General features: G+C 42.6%; 1 long non-coding RNA gene across 1 annotated transcript in view; it reads left to right on the top strand.

Moving 5' to 3' along the window:
- The window catches only part of LOC144542821 (uncharacterized), a 104,946-nt gene that overhangs the window by 13,941 nt on the left and 71,009 nt on the right, over window positions 1-19,996 (top strand). The window lies entirely within an intron of this gene.

The following is a 19,996-nucleotide window of genomic DNA, read 5'->3' as shown; positions in this document are numbered from 1 at the left end:
ATATTTTCTATTTTCAATGCCACTTTCAATGCCTTACACACTTCACACACTTAACACAAACCTATTCCATTACAATAGCATAGCATATAATATAATATAATATAATATAATAGAATAGAATAGAATAGAATAGAATAGAACCAAATCAAACAGAACAGAACAGAATAGAATATAGAATAGAGCTTTGATTTGGTTTAAAGCGACTCAAGCTGAACGGTCGCCTATTTGAGCTGTTTATTTTGCTTTGGTGATAAAGTTTGTCCCTTCTGTAATCAGGAGGCTTGCCCACAGCGCCGCTGAGGCTGCACATTATCACCACAGCAAAGACCGAATAGTTTGGCTGCAGAGCCAGAAGTTGGATCGCAGTTCTCATTTTCCAGGCAGAAGCTGGATTGCATCTGGCTGTTTATCCAGTTCCAAGGTGACAGAGAGGCTGTGGTGATATCACAAGAGGGTGCTAGTCACCACACCACGTCAGGAAAACACTGCACTTTCAGGGAACTGAGTGACAAACACACACACACACACACACACAAGCATAAGCTTCAAGGAGAATACTAGTGTAATTTAGAGTTATAGCCCATTGACTGCTGTCTACGTCTAGTTTACATTTCCCCCAATCATTTTGCACTGCATTCCGTATGTAATTCAATTTTTTAACATTTACTTGTTTTTCTTCATTTTTAAAATACAGACTTTACAGTCAAACCTCGCTTGAAATGAACTGCTGTCCCGGCTAACAAAGATGCCATGAAGATGTGGATGTGACAGTAAAGTGTGTGAGGTGACATGTTTTTGATGCATTATTTCCTGGAACAGACTTCCATTTCTTCCCATGGGTCTCAGTTGATTGACAGCCATGGTGGCTATCACTGCTAATGCTAAGTACCAAGTTATTTTCCTGTTTATTCCTATCTTTTTTTTCGATAAAAATGTCACTGTTTCTACATACCTTTTCATGTAATACTTCGAGGGTTATCAAGATTCCCCAGACAACATCTCTATGTTTTATGTAGTCTGTATATACAGTATACTGCATGCATACGCCAATATGTAGCCTACACTGTGGGTAGTCTTTGCCAAACAAGCAACTAAATTATGAATGTGGTGTTTAAGGCTTGTGGTGTTTAGCTCACTTCTTGGTTGCGAGGGAAACAGGGAAGACGTGACAGGACAGCCAAGCTGAAACTGTATGAAACTGAAACTGGCTTGTCACTTGTCACTCCGGTAATCTTTGTTTGAAAACCCAGTTAATATTTAAGGGAAAGTGGTCAATTTGCTTTTAAATTAAGAAGAATGCTGGGTTGAGAAATGTTTTGGACCCTGGTTATCAAGGCCTGTTTGGAGTAGGCTATTATCTTCATGTTATCTTTGTCTTTTTAATAAATGTACTTATGGATTTCTCTGAAATGACTGAACAGAGAGAACAAAATGAATGAGGTAAGGTCAATCTTTTTATCTTGTTTTATTTTTATTTTTTTTTAATCAAACAAGCACTCTGGAAACATCTGTTGGATTTTGGACGCTGAGTTACATTGGATTATTTTCAATTTTTTTTTTTTTTCTGTTTTCATTTCATTTCATAACACTAACTGCAGTAGCAACACATTTAATGGGAAAAATATTTCAACCCATTTCAAGAGAGTAATGTTTTGGTTAGCGCATGCCAAGTGATATTTTACCACAAACTGTATCATAACTCTCCTTTAATTTTATGACTACAACACCCCCATCCACCCTTGTGAATGATATGTTCAGTGTTAAGCTCAGCGTAAACTATCATTGCCATGATAAATACATAATGGTTTTCCAACAAATTTCTACTGGAACCCAAGCCAATAGGTTAGAGTGTAGCCTTATTTAACAAAGATTAACTTATTGTCTAGTATAGTCTAGTCTTGCCTAAGGCAGTTTAACATCTGCAATTACTCGATGCCAATTTTTTCTGAATAATTTGAGGAACAATTTTAATCATCCCAGGAACCACCTGGGTCCTGATCTGACCTTTGTAAAACTTTCTGGAGTTTTTGTAGAAATCCGACTTTGGATTGCTGCGGTTCTTGGGGGAATTGTTTTGAAAATCTTGACTATTAATACAAGACTCACGCAGAGTGGGAGTGCTGGACACCACTGTGCTTTAAGCCACAGGTTGGATCTCATATCATTGTTTGTAGCCTTATTTCCCCTCTGTCTTTGAGGCCGTGAGGGACAGATCCTGGAGTTCGTGTGAAGCCTCGGTGCTCATCCTCACGTCTTTCGGTCGCCATCCTCCTGCTGCTGTGCCAAGTGTGTGTGCAAAAATAAGAATAACACACACACATACACATACACAAATTATTGCCCTGGAGCAGAGCTACTGAGACACAACTGGTGCCCAACATTTATTTCCCTCATCTTAGTCTCCCTATCTCTGTAATCTGGGGGGGCTTAGAGAAACAATCACTGCAGCTTCGTGGAAAACCTTGTTTGCATTCTCTCGGGCAGTTATAAACCGACAGGCTTTGTGAGCGTAACAGAGTCCTTAACTAATGCCTTTTGTTGGTTTGCTTGTTTTGATGGTGATGCTTCCCAACAGAGGCGGTTTCAAATGTTTGACGTCACGATGGAATGGACTTCCAGCTGCCCTTGTCTTCTGGTTGAGTTATTATGTAATCTTTTCTCTTACTGGCAAGGTTTATATTTGAAGTATTCAGTTCAGTGATGTTAAGAGATTCCTGAACTCTTTGTGGGTCTATTATCTTTATGGAGCCTAATGCAAGTCGCAGATAGGATTTGCTTATTGAAACATCTTCTCAGGGCAGAAACGAATGATTGGTTCAATCAGGCCACCAATTTGTCAAGCGGGACTGTGACAGGCAGAGCTGGCATTGTCAAAGACAAGAGGTAAGTTAGCTAACACAAATGTTTTTTATTCACAATTTATTAACTGAGACAAGTGCTCAGGTGTAACAGTTTGCTGACTATGTGAACAAGTTAGCTGTTAGCTAGTAGTTACTTACATTAGCTGGTATGGTCACAGCCATAGAGATCAGTTAGACATAGCCAGCTATATTATTTGGTCATGGCTTGTGTGCTAGCTAATGTTAGCTAAAAAGACTCTTATAACCTACTGTAAATAAATCTGCCCCCAGAACAGGCATGAGTCTTATAACCTGTAAATAAGTCTGCTCACAGAACAAGCATGAGTCTTATAGCCCACAAGCCGTGACCAAAGTAGCTGGCTATGTCTAACTGCTCTCTATACTGTGACCACACCAGCTAACGTTAGTAACTACTAACAGCTAACGTGTTTACATAGTCAGCAAACTGTTATACCTGAGCAATTGTCTCTTTCTATTTAACAGGAAAGGTAATAAATTGTGAATTAAATACCTACAAATAAAAAAACATTTGTGTTAGCTAACTTACCTCTGTCTTTGACAATGCCAGCTCTGCCCGTCTCTTTTTTTGATTAGTCGCCTGATTGAACCAATCATTACAGTTTCTGCACTGAGAAGATGTCTCAATAAGCAAAACTCCTATCTGCATAAACGTCGGCATAGTCGGCATCTGTCATATGATTATCAACTCTCAACTGAATGGATTGAATGGACAAGAACACTACAATTTTAGCGCTCAAGAACTTTATTGATGCATCTGAAGGATTGAAGGACCAAAAAACCCATAAGGGAGATCTGTATACTTTATACTTTTTTCTCAATTTGTCATCCAGCTTTACGTATTTCTCCCAGATGATCCAGTGAGCAAACACAGACCTTTTGGTTTGTTCACCACCTCAATACTGGATGGTAAGCTGGTGGTCAAAGAGGTACCATCTCCATCACTCTCTGTATTCTCTCTCTCTGTCTGTGCTGCTTCCCTTCCTTAATATCTCCATTTTTCCACATCCTCCCTCTTTCTTCCACTATCTTTTTCTCCATCGACTGCCCTCTCTTCTCACATACGTTCCTCCTCTCCAATTAGTCTCTGTCTCTCTCCAGGCAAACACAATTCCCTTTGGTGTCACTGGTTTACTGAGACCTGTGAAAGAAAGAACTCCCTCTTTGGACAGACCTTCTGTTTTCTTCTTTCTGGTACACCTCATCCCTCTCTTTCTCTGCAGACTCCAAAACACCAGCTCCTTAACCATCATTGTCTAATTTTCTAATCTTATTCCTTGCAGAGAATTTCCCAAACTGTTTTTTTTTTATCTTGCATCTCCACCTCTATCCCCTTTCTTTCTCTCTCTCCCTGTCTTTTTTCTCTTTCTATATGCTCAACCAAAATCTCTCAGCCATCCAGAAATTTCTTCCTTTTCCACACCTGATCAGTGATGACAGCCCCTTCTTCACTTCTGTGCTTTGAGCTTCTCTTCCACCTTGAGCGTGCTCTCTCTCTCTCTCTCTCCTCTATTCAGTTTATTCTCTCTCTTCAGTACTTCTCTCTCCTTGAGTTTATACTCCTTTCTCTTTGTTTGCTCTCCCTCTCCTCCAACTCCTTCCTCACCTCATTTCTCATCTGTCTTTTCCACTCCTCCTCCCACTTTCTCGCTCTGTCCTCAGGGATCTTACACAACCTCTCCTTCATCTCACTGTGGCTTCTGACATCCTCTGTCTCTCTCCTCCTGCTGGGTTCATTCATGTTTCAGCTCAGTAAGACGGCTTTCTGTACGATTGTCTTGAAGTATTGCGTCCATCTTTTTGGTCTTCCAGACTCTGTCCTCCTCACGATGGACCTTGATCTCTTCAGAAGAAAGGGCCGTCCAATCCTTCACTGTGTTCCTGTCCCACATCTCTATGATGGGCTAAATTCCACAGTCAGGAAAATACATGACCGGTTTGAACATTTCCAGACTATTTTCATGCATCATTAGGCTATATTTTATCAAGAACAAATTTTTCACTTAGTTGAAATGATCCTTTTGAATGACTATTTTCATTGTACATCAAAACTCTGAAATGTTTTTGGCATCTTATGCCGTTACCATGGCTTCAGTTCGCGGTTCTACTCCAAGTAACCGTAACAAGAATGAGAGAATTTATTATTGCTTTGCATGGCCTAGTCCTACTTATTACATTGCTTGATAAAATCTCAAAATATCTTTATGTTATCTTTTTGTTAATAATTTTGACCATCTCTGTTGCTTGCACACACAGACACGCACACCCCATAAAGCAGAAGAATTGGGCCAGGTCACACACACACACACACACACACACACACACAGACACCTGCCCGATGCATGTATCCTGCCCTCTTCCTCTTGTGTTTTTCCCTCAAGCTGTTGGTGTTATTTATAGGCCGGTGCCCCTTGGCTACCCTTTCATACAGATTGGGCGCTGGCTGTTTTTCCCGGCACCATCCTCCCTCCATGCTCTTTATCTGTTTGCCCTTCACCTTCTCCGCAAAGGGCACTGCCTCTAGCCAATAATATGTTACTGGGGCATAAAGAAAGTGAAGGAAGACTTGAATCAAGGAACTGATTGATCACGTCCCTTGATTTTGAGTCAAATGTTATTCATAGGGGAGCTATGTAAGTGGAGTCAAGGGGTCAGCCTGTGCCACAGCAGGCTGAAATGATGAGTTTTCAGTGAACCAATCCATCTACTTTGCCTTTATATATTTGGCTGTTTTCATTGTCAACCAAGCGGCCAAAACCACGGGTGAATTTTGAAGCCAATAAGGAAGTGGTTGAAAGCTGCAGCTCCACTAATGTCCACTAGGGTCAGCTCCAAAAAGACTCTAAATCCCGCCCAACTCCATTCATGTCTATGGGACCACAGCTCAACTTCACTCTCAAAATTTCGCCAAAAGATTATGGTCTCAGTAGCTAATTTCACTTCTTGTAATATGTGTCCGTGTGGCGATTTTCAAAATAATTGCGTCATTAACGGGATATAATGGTTATAAAACGGAGTGATTGACAGGTCGCCTGTCCAGTGATCGCGCAGGTCGCCGATCACGGACCAATAGCAGGCGGCGCTGCGGGAAACCCCGGGCTTCGCTCTGGCTGCTCCGACTCCAAAAAATGTCAACATGGCGCCACTCGTGAACCCCAACTTTTGGCTTCAAAACGGCCCTTCAGAAACCTATGTGTGACATCACACTCACTACGTCCATCTTTTTTACAGTCTATGTTGTCAACACACTTAGAATTTATCATTTTGTTATTCCTATCGATAATAAAGTGGTTAAGTCTGCTGCCTCTGCAGCTACATGTGTGGCTTATGTAAGACTGAATCTGCCAGAGCTTTCTCTCCTGTCTCCCCTACTGTCTCCGTCTCTGCTTTACAATTGTCTAAATAAATATAAAATACTACAAAAGCCCATTTGTATGCATGCAGTATCATGTATATGAGTGTGGTTCATGGCCTATGTTGGATGTCATCCACTCATCTTCTCTCCATCTTTACTGTTACTCTCAACTATATGTCCAACAAAGTAGCAATGCAAAAAATGGCAATATTCATCAAAATTGAATAATTAGAAATGCTCTAATTATGGCTATTCCTCGCTGTTGTATTAACAATAAAAATGCTAATTGTCTTTTTATGAGGAAAGACTTTTCAATGATTTCCAGTGTAGTTGTTTGTATCTCTGGCTTGAGTAGGTGATACCCCATTAAGTCTCACAAGAAATACCACTGCACAGAAAGAAGCAGAAAATATGTCAATAAGGTCAAACAGGGTTGACGGTTCATTGATTATCAATGCAGGTTAAGGCTATAATTTTAAATAACTTCAGAATAAGAACAAACACTATTAGCTAATGTGTTTTTGCACAAAGAACCTCTGGACAGAGTTTCCACGGCGTACTGCAAGGCAGACACACAAATTCCAGGCGTGATCTAACAAACGTTTTACACAATCCTTAGCTTTTCACCTCATTCTGTGAAATACATTTTAGCCTTTAGTCATTTGTAGATATTATTGTAACTTGCACAATGCGAACAAAAGCATGCCAATTTCCCACAAATGAATTTAAATGTTTGATTGAAAAGCTGCAATCTCAGATTGCGGAGCCAAAGTGGAATGAGCTGAGATCTGTGAGGCTTTTCTCTTTATTTACCTCTAGTTTCTGGTTTTGCTCTTTTTAAATCACCATCATGACCACATAATTCCTCCGAGGTCAATAGCCATATTGATGATCGGCCAACAAAGGAGAATCCAGCCTATGTCTCTGTTCGTGGTCCCTTCTGCGGCGGTTAAGATTCCAGCAAAGGTACATATGCTGAGAGTGAGTCAGTCATTAAGGCCCTTTTTAGATACCGTTGACAGTTTGCTCTACAATGAATTTATTGCTATTTAGTGTTGTAATCCCCAGTGGAGCACTTTATTACTGTAATCAAAAGCATATCTTGGGTTACGAGTGAAAAGGACAACTGATTTATCATCTCGTGTCATGTGCCCGCTGTGGCATTGCCAAGGAGCTGGGTCAGCTTACTCTCCCAAGCTGGCCCACCCTGTCTGCACAGCACTGTTACAGCACAAGTCACTGAGGAGACAGTCTACCATGCAGTCACATGTATCACTGTTACCCATCTTCCTCTTCTATTTGGGGAACCAGAACGGAAAGGTGCTTGGTGGGTCCTGAAAAGTGGCAGGGACAGGCGAACCGGAGCTTAATAAGCCCTGGAGAGGCCATCATTCTGGATCAATCTCCATGTGTTGAGAGCTTTCTTGGCAACCAGAGCTCAGCATATGAAGGTGCTTAGTGCAAAACTTCTCCCTCACCATGGCAGTACAGGGAGTGAGGAGGGAGAGGAAAAAAAACAAAAAACGAGCTAGCATGTTAAGAGCAGCAGGGGTTGGACGTAGTGCTGAAAGGTTGGCTGGTTTCCAGCGGAGTATGAAATGTCCGATGTGGTGTGGTGCGATAGACAAGCCGTAGATGATATACAAGATTCCTCCACACACATCCGCTCCTCATTATCTGTTCGGAGGGTCTGGGTGGATGCATATGTATTCTATGTTCTCGGATAGACCGCAGAAATCGTGGAGTCTGGCACGACTGCATCATTAAGAAGACTTATGACAAATGTTGTATGGCCAAATAAAGTAGTTCTTTTAAGTGTAAGTATATTTCTCTGTAGCCTATTCCCTTTGCTTTATCAATGGTGGCATCACAGTTAGTGACAGGCTCACAAATTATCTTATGAGTCCTTAAATGACTCATGATGATGATAGCAAATTATGGAAAGGTAAAATAATGTAAAATTTGTGAGGGACAAGAAAAAAGATTAACTCAGGCTATGGTTTTAAAGTGAACCCTCAGCCGTTTTCATACTTACTTTTTGCTTGACCAGCCATGGACTCTGACATGTTTTGAGATTCCGGAGGAATTGAAGCGTTGCTTTTGCATTAAAGACAACTTTGTGTTTTTGAACATCACTGAGGCTTCAACGTGATAAACACACAACCTGGCCAGAAAGGACCTTTTGACCATTTTATGATCTTTTTGTTTTGAAAGACTTTACCTGTGACCTTCCAGGCAGTAATTCAATGGGAGAACTTCCTTTGCTACAAAAAAAAACAACTATGCTTCTGATTGCTTTTTTTTTTGCCATAAATATATAATCTGATCACTTGTTTGGATTTTATTATCCACTTCAGCACCCACACAATACAACAATATACTCCTCTTCCCAAAACATGGCCCCAGATTGTTAGTTGTTTGCCCAAAGCAGAATATCTGCCATGCTCCATTAGTGCTGACTCCTGTCACGTGGCAACAGTAACTCCAAAAAAGAGACACCTCTGGAATTTAGTTTAAGAGCAACACACTGTTGCTGAACCTGTTTTCCCAAAAAGAGAGCGTCAGTGTGGACAAAGATAACATATTCTTTTACACTTCTTATACGGTTAATAAAGACATCCACATTCTGTATTTTAAGAATTTCAGGCATCCATTATCATTTTATTAATCATGATACTGTTAATGTTATTTTTTTGTGTGTTTTTTGTGTTTTTGTCAAAGATTTCAGACAAAACATCCCCTACAAAGCCACATGTTGACTGCATTTCTAATATTTTGCTCTCAGTCTTTCTCTTTCCCTCGAAACCAGTTGGCATGTTTTACATCAAACTGCTGGCCTCTAGCCAATGCCCAGCAGAGTCACAAGAATGTAGCCCAAATAAAAACAATGATTCTGAAAGCTAAAATATGAACTTGATAACTTATTACCACAAGCGAGCTGTCACAAATTCAACAAAGCCATATCATTTCAGTTTTACTCATTTTAGTTTGGCTTTTGGATTAACGATCCCACAAATTGACCAACATCCACAAGCATTATTGATGGGACGCTTTCCATGGGAATTTGACAGCCATGCTTCAATTTTCAACAGGTCAGGGACACTTTATCCAACATAATTACAGAGTGATACAGTTTGAGTAATTATCGCTATATAAGGAGCATAAATATAAAGGAATGGGAGGCCTATTACTGCTGAATCCAAGCTTTAAAAGAACTATGAGCACAAAGAGCACTATTAGTGTTGGAGCCCAGAGACTTTGGCACTGTCAGCTGTTTTTATAAGTCCACATGGCCTTCACTCAGTGCAGAGCATGGGGTGGCTGTCACTGGGACACGGTTGGGCTAGCAGGGAATGTGCGTTAGCCGTGCCACAGCTGTCTCGTCCATCTGTGAAAACTGGGAAGCGCTCTGCACAACCAGGCCCCCGTTCTGTAAACTGTTAGACTTCTAGGAGCAACAAACAGAACGAGAGAGATCGGCAAGTTGGTCAAACCGCGGGGTCGCGGGGGTCGTGTACCATGTGCTGGTGCTTTCGCTCCCCCTTCGCCAAATTAGTTTCCATTTATTTGTACACGGTAATAGCGACTTTAGTGCGTGACAAGTTCATAGACACATGCCCAAATAAGCGCTAAGGACCCTCACCAGTGTGTCCTGGAGGTGAGGCGGGAGAGCCAGTCATTGATTGTGTTTAGTGTCGGCCTCCTGACCCATACAACACAGTGACGTGATGTAAACCATTGGCGCGCTTCTGGCTTTATGTGATGTGACAGACCCGGGGTAAACATATACACAGTGTGGCCAAGCTTATACTACTTCTCCACCTTCCAAATAATATCCCGACATGAAATTGATTAGGTCAAATTAGCAGCCGCGCGAGAGCAAATTACACCGATTTAGAGGAATCAATTTATCAATCGTGACAGTTTAATGAGACATTTGTTTCTGATCAGCAACTGAGGAATTCTGAGCAATTGGGGGCGTTCAAGTGCTTCACCGCATAAAAGTGTGGAGGAGGATGGAAAGGTCTGGTTTGTAGCACAGTCAGTGTTTCTGACAGGTGATCACTGTAGCATACCCGCTCAAATCACAAGGTGAATAACTGCCAGTTAGCTATGAAACATGTCAGACACGCTCTTTTGCTATTCGAGTTTTAATAGGCAGCTAATAGCCCTACTTTCTGCGAGGTGTTTAAGGGCCACGCTAAACTCTGTCACTCACTCCCCTGACCTCATTGTGTTTCTAATGGTTGAGGCAAGCGTCGCCAGACACTGACGCAATGAAGCCTCACAGGCCGTTTCCATATTCAGGGAAATTGCAGAAAAGCATCTCCGCTTCCCTAGGTGGAAATACTCATTGTGCATTCGGGTTCCATGTTTTCCTTTCTCTCTCCTTTCCCCCCCCCCTCTCTCTTCATTATTTAAGTCCATAAATGTCTCCACTAATCAGAGGGTCTTGTCAGGCAAAGAAGTAGTATCAACGACGGTGCGTGTGCTATTTATTTATTTCTTCATACCACTTTGACTTTGACATTACACATTATCCCACTGCACACACTAAATCTTAAAGAAGCATAAGATCAACTTTGTGGCAAGAGACAAAAGAGAATTACGTTGGCTCCCTGACACGCAACTTTACGAGTGCACATAGGGATGTGGTCATATCTGTTGGGTGCTTTTTTTTTTTCTATGGTGGTTGTCATAAAAATAAGCTCACATAAGCTCATAGCATATCCTTTCAATGTGTTAGGAATCAAAGTTTGGCACAGTAGCCAGTTTGGCACAGGTCTGCAGAAAATCACCACAGTGCTATCACAGCTTTAATGGGTGGTCACCATATGAGATGTGTGCAAAAAGAAGATAGCCACCCTAAATGGGAATGAAACTTGCTCTCTTAGTATATCTCCGGAGTTTCATGTTGTGGTCATGAATCTCTCTTCAGAGCAAAATGTCCTTTTTGAGGCAGATCAGCTTTGAATAGCAGATATCTACTTGTGACCCATATTGCTTAAGCTCCAGAATGAGATTGATGACAGCTATTCATGTAAATTTTGACATTTTAAATCCCATGTTCATGATGACGGTGTCCCAGGTTCAATAAAGTCACGCCAAATGTTGCGAACTCTTTCCTTCAGGTTAGCTGCAGTGAACTTCTTGAGTCTTAGTCACAAACAATAAAGGTCTCCAGACTCTGGGAAAGCATAAGAAAAGCTGTTATTGGCAAATACAGTCTGGAGCAAAAAACATTTCTGTCTGTTACATGAAGGGGTCATCAATCTGGTGAAAGGCAGAAAGAAAACAAAGGCAAAACAGTCAAATCACTCCAAGTTACTGCTGCTCGACTGGATGTGGAAACGAGGAGGAGAATGTCAAAACAGAGTTTTAGGAGTGCCAGCGATTAGTCCACCAACAACACTTGGCCTGCTTTGACCGGGTTCATTTTTGTTTGGGTTTCCCTTCGTGTGGGGAGATTGTGTCATTGTTATGTGAATCAAATACAAACACTGACAACGTAATGAGACTCCCAGAGATAAAAAATGATTGTAAAACCTTAAATGAAAATATGACATGTGCAGCAGGTAGAAGTCGAATGCTGGCTCCGTTTTGGGACAGAAATGCTGTTTTGCTGCTCTAACCTTCACAGGGACGTCACTGAAATGATCCAGCATGCTACTCCATCTGTCCTCCTGACCATATAGCTATCAGGTGGAGTGGTATTTCAAAAAAACTCACTTTCTCTCCCATCAACCAGGAACTAACGGCTCCAGAGAAAGTGGTTTGTTAATGTCAGGGTGGAGGAGATGGAAGAAATGAGGATCACTCTGTGGTTTCATGAGGTGATTCAGATACAATAGACATGGGGAGGATAAAATGGAAACCAGACAATTGCGTGTGTGCTTGTGTGTGTGTGTGTGTGTGTGTGTGTGAGTGTATGAGAAAGAGAGAGACAGGGAGAGTGAGAGGGAGACAGAGAGACAGAAAAAAAAGTGAGAAAGCGAGAAAGATGCCTTTTTTTGCAGGCTAACTAAACTGTTCCACAAGTCATCCATCTCATCACAAGGCTCACCAAACCTTACAAAAACCATTAGAATTAGTCTCAAGCTTATCTATTGCTTCACCGTTCTGCAGTTTTCACACTGAGCCAATCAAAAAGCAGATGAGGGGCGACTCATCAACAGATCCACGGCTTAGCTTCACGGTTAGCTGAATGTAAACGGATACAGGATTCACAAATGTTTCATCAGGCCTCTGTTTGTGTCTGAGAACATGAAAGACAGACAGACTAACTTCAACGTGATCGGGTCACATGTGGCTCAGTTGCCATATGCAGTTGCCCTTTTTTTTTTTTTTTGGAAAGTAAATGTTTATGTTTTCAGTGGATAAAATGTGACAAATGCCAGGAGGGTTCATAGAGCATTTACTGTCTGTCTAGCTCTGTTAGCCTGCAGTACAATTTACAAAGTCTCTCTCTCTCTCTCTCTCTCTTTCCATGCAGGTGTTTGTGTTAGTAAAGATCCTCACTTGCAAAAATGTTTAAAGATAATTCACTTAAAGCGTTTCCATTAAAATGCTCCCTGTCATTTCTCTTTTTAAGGTATGCCGAATGTTACAGATTATGCCTCAGGCCAGGTTAGTTTAAAGCTTTTTTAAATAAATGTTTCTTCATGTACATCCTCAAAACGATCACTGATAGATTTCACAGGCGTCCAGAAACATTAAATCACACCGTTTTAGGGAACGTCAGCCCATTTTGCTGGAATTCGATAAATCAAACAAGTATTCTCTGTTGGGTTTGCTGCAAGTAAGCAGCATTAAGTTTTTATCACTTCTCCGAGATAAAACAAGTTTGAAGCCGCGTTGGTGATGGATGTTACATCAAATACAGTATCGCTGAGATCCATCTTCTCTCAAGGGTCTCGATATTGTACACTACCTGACACGGCAAAGACTTTGTGAGCATTCTTGGGCTCTCAGCAAACTAACCTTCTGTCCATTAAAGGATTACCATGGTGATAGAATCGAGAAAACCCTGCCCCGCCTGGTGTTGGCTGCACCATACTTCATGATGTTCACAAACAGACCCGTGAGTAGGTGTAGGTGGGGCGGACAGAGACACGGACAGACCAACCCTTGTTCACCAGGCTCCTTATCAGACCCCCCCCACCCTCCATCCTTCACGCGTTAGGAGTCGGCGGCGGAGGGGAGTGAGCTGTGAGGTAAAGCTGTAGGTTTAACCGACTCCCCTTGTCCCATTCATCTCCGCCTGATGGACTACCATGCATCATCCCAAAAACACAGAGCCGCACACACACTGCCAAGACAAAGAGACAAAGGCCGCAGAGGAGCTGGAAACACACAGCGACTCTATATGTGGCAAATTGTGTGTGACATCCATTTTCGACACCACTTTACTGCTTGTGTGTGTGAGTCATTGAACGCGATAGGCAACAAGCAATTGAATAGACCGAAGGCAGGGAGTCATAGGTGGACGTATTTATTGCTCTCACATGTGTGATCTCATTCTAGTGCACACACACTCACACACACACACACCCTGACTCAATATGTGTTGTTGATTCCATAGGCAGTTTGAGTCAAGAAAATAACCATGCGCTGATGTCATGCTCCTTTCCCATGTTAGGGTCGACCGGCCCCATTACCACAGAAGAAAATACAACATGACAAATGGCAGCAAGCTGGCCGCGCATTAAGATGAAGAGAGCAAACAACGCTTGCCAGTGGTGAAATTAGCGGAGTACGTAAGAAGATATAGCTGGGCTTACCGTGTCCCGTCTGATGTATGACATTGGCTTCATGCGTCTGAGGCCAACAAAGGGTCTCCATCAGCGACTCTGGGCCACATTCGTCATGACTGATGTCAAACGGTGGTCCAAGTAGCCAGGCTAAATGAGTTAAAGCTAATTAAAGCTGCATTGCTATCTGGTACCCGCAGCGGATCAGGTTGCATTGTCTGATAATGTTATGGAGCGTTGACAAATACCAAGGCAATAGTGCCATGCGATTACACTGAGACACTCGCAGGAACCAGTGTCTGAGAGAGTGATGAGGTATTTGGAAGGAGAAGAATGATGATAGAAAAGCCTGTTTTTGTGTAAGGCCGATATCTGCGGTCATCATAATGGATCAGTCGTGAAACCCTGCGCAAAGTGCCGTGACACGGGAAACACGGTGACATCAGCAGTCATCGACTCGGATCAGGTGTCGCGAACCGTCACTTTATCTGATGTGGCAGAGGAGGATGCAGAACCTGCAAAGAGGACATTAGCTCAAGGCTCAGGAATGTGATGGGTGATGGTCACAGATGGTATGTACCTACAGTGTGTGTGTGTGTGTGTGTGTGGGTGGGTGGGTATGTGCTTGTGCAGGTGTGTGTCTCTGTGTGTGTATGTTAGCGTCAGTCTGAAACATAGATCAATAAAAGGGACTTCTGAAGCCTCATTAGGGAGATGGAGTGGGTAACAACGTCCACTGATATATATGCTGCTGAATACACACAAACAATGCACACACACACACACACACACACACGCACGCAGCAGCTCTGTTTGGCCAGTTGTTGAAATCCTTGCCAGATGACAGAGATTACAGAAGCTAGCAGGCGACAAGTGATCTAAACAAGTTGCTGTGGAGACTCCAGCCAGCTTTAAAAGTAGAGTCACTGTCCCTCCACTGGAGCTGCTGTAAAGCTCTTCCTGCAGAAACATGTTGTCTAGTGTGTGTGTGTGGGCGTGTATTTGTGTGTGAGTCTATTTGTGCAAGCGTCATTTCATCTGTATGCCTGTGTGTGTCTGTCAGAGTGTGTTTGTGTCCTGCAGACCAGCATTGTTTAGTGTTTACTCAGCTCTCTGAATAGAGAGTGTGTGACATGGCAGATACCTGTCCGGCCAAACCAGCAAGCAAGCAATGAAGCAGCAGAGATCGTGTTCTTTGTTTACTCGTTTGTTTGCACGCGGGTTCAGTCAACCTGTTGATTGCGAATTAAAAGCATGGCTCATGTGGCATCATATAAACTGCACTGTGACACATTTGATCTAAGTGATTTGGGGGGAATTAGTCCACAGTGTGACATGTGAAGTCCATGATGAGATTTGGGAAAAATCTGCTGGAGGAGGCAAGACTGAAACAGGCACATAAGATGGCACCAGTACACAATAATATATGGAACGTCTTGGCTTTTTCATAAATAAACAAACATATATAACAACTTTTCAAATTGATTTTGCTATGATGCTAAATGGGTAAACTGCAGAGGCAAAACAAACATGGGGTCTAAACCGCAAAAGCTTTTGGAGGCCTGAACTTACAAATGGATCCAAAGCACTAATCTTTCTCTTTTTTCTCTCTTACATCTAATTTCCCTCGTCTGTTTCTGTTGTGCGTTGCTGTTTTGTCCTTTATTTTGTAGCGCTACCATGGTGTCATATCCCCAAGCTTTTGGACCCACAGGAAGAGCGGTTACCTTGACAACTGATATCCTCTCTTTCCTAACCTCTCTCTGTTTCTGGTGCTCACATTTTTGAGCAAGTCGAAGCAGCGAGACAGGAAATCTGCCCTTTCAAGAATTGAAATAAAAGAACATCTCACCCGATACCGATGGACAGAAACCTCCTTACTTTTCCGTTCAACTCCACCTGAACTCTGCCTCATGGGTGGAGGATGGGGAGCGAGGTGGGACGGGGATTGGGCATGGCTGCTCTGACAGCAGATAGAGGCCAGTGCCTGCGGCGAGCGGAGCCTCGGGAGCCCCGGGGGATAACGAGGAATGGCAGCCGCCTCGCGCTAATGGCTCCGCGGTGTCACTCCACCAGCGGTCTCACCCTGATGACATCATTGCTCCAGGCAGGCATGTGCCACACTGCGCTGTTTAGGAAATCCATCAAGTCATCTGCTGCAGTGGCAGAAATTAGTCCAAGCCGCGATTGGTGGCAAAAGAAACATGCATGTCTCTATATGTGTGTGTGTGTGTGTGCGTGTGTGTGTGTGTGTAGTCACAGTAACTTGTGAAGCATAGTGGCGCCGGACCAAATAAAGCTATTTTTGTGATGCTGTACCATTTGGGATAGGTCTATGAGGAATTAAGGATTTAACGTTTTATTCCATTCTCCAGAAAGCCTAGCATAACAAAACTGGTGTTCTCGTCGGGCCTCTGTTGTTTTTACTCTACGCTCAACTGAGTGTCTACTTTTCCCCCTTAATCCTTTTATGTTTCTCCCAGCAAGGAAATCCGTTGGAGGGTGAGCCACGGTATTATTTTCCATGAGGATTTCTGTAAGTGGGCTTTAAAATGTGAGCTTATCACGCTGTAGGCTTATTGTGAAGTTGTCGAAGCGGCCCCGCACAGGAAGCCATCGGTGCGCCTCTTAACTCCCTACACACGCACTTCAGCACATCCACTCAGAGGGAGCGCCTCACAAAACCGAAAAACCCGCTCAAAACAACACACAAAAACATAATTCCCTAACTCTCACCTCTGGACCGTCAAGCGTGAAAAGTGAAGTCATCACTCGGAGACATGCTAACGAGGCTATTGTGTGTGTGAGATTAAAGATCCCCAGAGGCCTCGGCGGACCGGAGTGGGGTTCTTTCAGAAGGAGCTCAGAATATGACAGGTCCGCCCCGCACTCAAGACGGGACAATAATGCACTGGAGTGACCCGCATTAGCACTTGCAAATTGGTCTCTCTGCTGATGACTCAATGGCATGGAGGCTGGCACTGGTTCAGCATTACCATGACATTATATACTGCCAGTCAAAAGTTTGGGCACATGCATTTTTCTTCTTTTTTTTTTACTATTTTTCCACATTTTAGAATAATAGTAAAGACATCAAAACTGTAATGGAACAAATGGAATAATGCAGTGACCAAAAAAGTGTTAAACAAATCAAAACTATCTTCTATTTTAGATTCTTTGAAATGCCTTGATGGAAAGGCAAAGGCTTTGGAAAAAAATTCATACATAGGCATCAAGTTCACTATTTATATTTGTCTAAGAAACACATTTCAAGCATTTAAGCATAAGCCTTTAGGTCAAAATGGCTTTAAGATAATGAAAAACATAGTACATTCAATCAGGTGTGTCCAAACTTTTGACTGGTAGTGTATATGTGTGTGTGCTTGTGCATGTGTGTTCGTATGTATGTGTGTTTGTGCACACTTTAATCACCATCACCATGACAAACGGCGCAGATTAGGGGCGAAAGCTGCGCCATGTCTGCTAACGGTGCCATCAGTGTTCCGACTGGATTACGCAACCACGTAATTAATTCAAACTTTCCTCGTTAAGAGAAACGGGCAAACACTGAGGGCGCTGAAGCTATTGAAGCGGGTCTGAATGAGTTGCTGAGATTTGTCTTTGGAGTCAAACGGGAACGCTCTCCCCTTTCACATTCGCTGACAACTGCATTTATAATCCGCAGTTTCCCTCCTTTTTCTTCTCTGGGAAAAAGAATAATGAGCCAATCGTTTGTCCATGATTCCGATCACACATCATTATAATTTACATCTGGAGATTTACATTCTTTGAGATCGTATGAAACGATGTGTTTTTACAGTGTAATAACTACTTACCATAGTTATCACAGTAACTTCATTTCAATATGTGTGTAATTTACATGAATTTTGAAATATGCCACCAATCCCACCAAGAAAGACTGAAAAACATCTCATTTTCTTTGTTCCCACATCATCTATTCAATTTTACATTACATGCGGAAGGCAAGTGGCAGTCAGATTGATGTTGAATTATACAAAACGTCCTCCCAAACTTTTCACAAGTAAAACATAAGCCAGATTCCCATGTAGGCCAGCTGCCTCTAGGCCTCTCACAACTGACACGACCCATACTGCGCTTGACTGTCACAAGCAAAACGATTATCGCGTTTTACCAAACTGGGTGTGTAGTGGATGTATGTGGGACGGGGGACATGGGAGAGACCACATGGGACTCCGAGGGTTAACAAATGGCCGCGCTCTCGCAGCTTTGAACACCAGGTTTGTTTTCTCAATAAGTTCAACGTTTACATTCCAGCGCAAATTCAGATCTGAGATTACACAACTCAATTAACATCTCGTAAATATGAACAGCTTGTGTGTTTCCTTCCATATAAGAACTGCTGCCTGTTCTAGTGAGACAAGCCAATATGGGCAGAAATACAGCAAAAAACGAAGATGTCAATTTTAATGTTGCAAAATATATTTCTAAGCATAATGAAAGACACATGTACACAAATTTGTATCAAACACTAATTGCCTGTATATTGCCCACGCAAAATTCACTGTACATCAAGCTTTGCAGAACATTTGATTTAGCCTCCTGCATCTTTTTTGACATCTGTGTTTTTTAAATTTAGTTCTTTTTATAGACTTGGATGTATGTAGCGTAGTTTTGATTTTACACACTCAAGATTATCTCCCGCTTGGTTTCCCTTGGACGCAGCAACCGGCGCCCATATTTTAGGACACCAGCGAAGTGCGTCAACCAAAGACAAGCTCTCCGAGAAATGTTTGCACATGCTTTGTGTCTTGGGTAGGCTGGGTTATTCTGGGGGTTTGTTATCTTGGGTCTCCTCCATGCATTAATTCACACCACCCCTCCGCTCCCACACAGAGGGCCCAACTTTTTGTAGCCCCCTGCTATCACTGAATACACACACTCTATCAAACACACACACACACACACACACACACACAGGGTCATGCAGACGTCTACGAACATGTAGGCATGCCCAGACAGATACACACACACATACACACCTACAGTAGACACACGAGCGCACATGCTGCTCATACACATACATTATCCCACACACACACACAGACATGCACACACTGTCACACACAGATTCTGGGTGTTTTGGACAAAAGTGGAGTGTTGAAGCCGAGCCAGAAATCAGCCGGCTCTGTCTCTCCCGAATCAGAGGCTTTAATGGACTGTCCATAATAAGGACTTGATCTTTGACTCGGGGCCTTTCAGCGCTGCAGTTCCTCCGCTGCGCTCCCTCTTCTGGCTGACGATGAAGAGACATTCCTCCTGTATCTGCTCATTCTTGGATTTCACTTTTGTTTTTTCGAAAACACAACAGCAGGGGGGCGGTTGATAGAGAGATATTGAGAGCAAAAGGGAGAAAGAGTGTGAGTAATAGAGATATAGATGGAAGAAAGACAGGGAACCAGACGGAGCTTTTGCAGCGTTTGCAGAATCTCAAACTGAAACTGTTGACGCTATTTCTGGACTAAAGTGAGGGAAAATGACAATTGATCCCACTCAGTCAGAGGGAGTATGTAAATATTTGAAGCCACAGAATGAGAAATCTGTCATTGTTCAATCATCATGTTTAATTGTCTGGCAGTTATAAGATTCCCACCCCCATCCCACTCCAAAGAAGAAAAAAAAAAAAGGCTGCTTACACATAAAAGTCTCACTTGCCTTGCTGGTGGTTTTCTATTTTAAAGTAAGAATGAAAAGGGAAAGAAGATAATGTAGAGAATCTATGAATTAATTATAAAAACCCTAGAAATATTACCCCCTTGTGCCTACTTGAAGCACCTGTCATTATACTGTATAGTAGGGAGCAGGGTAGTGCCTCATGTTTATGTGCTTAGAAGCGCGGTATGCAGGAACAGATAAATTATACACACACATTCACTCATGTTTGCACGTCCACACACACACACACACGTACACAGATGCAGACAAAAGGGCAGGGCTACCACATGAGCCTGCGGTCACAGAGCCTGTAAACC

This window comes from Centroberyx gerrardi, chromosome 19 (assembly GCF_048128805.1).
Source record: "Centroberyx gerrardi isolate f3 chromosome 19, fCenGer3.hap1.cur.20231027, whole genome shotgun sequence".
NCBI lineage: Eukaryota > Metazoa > Chordata > Actinopteri > Beryciformes > Berycidae > Centroberyx > Centroberyx gerrardi.
This window is presented reverse-complemented; position numbering and strand designations above follow the sequence as displayed.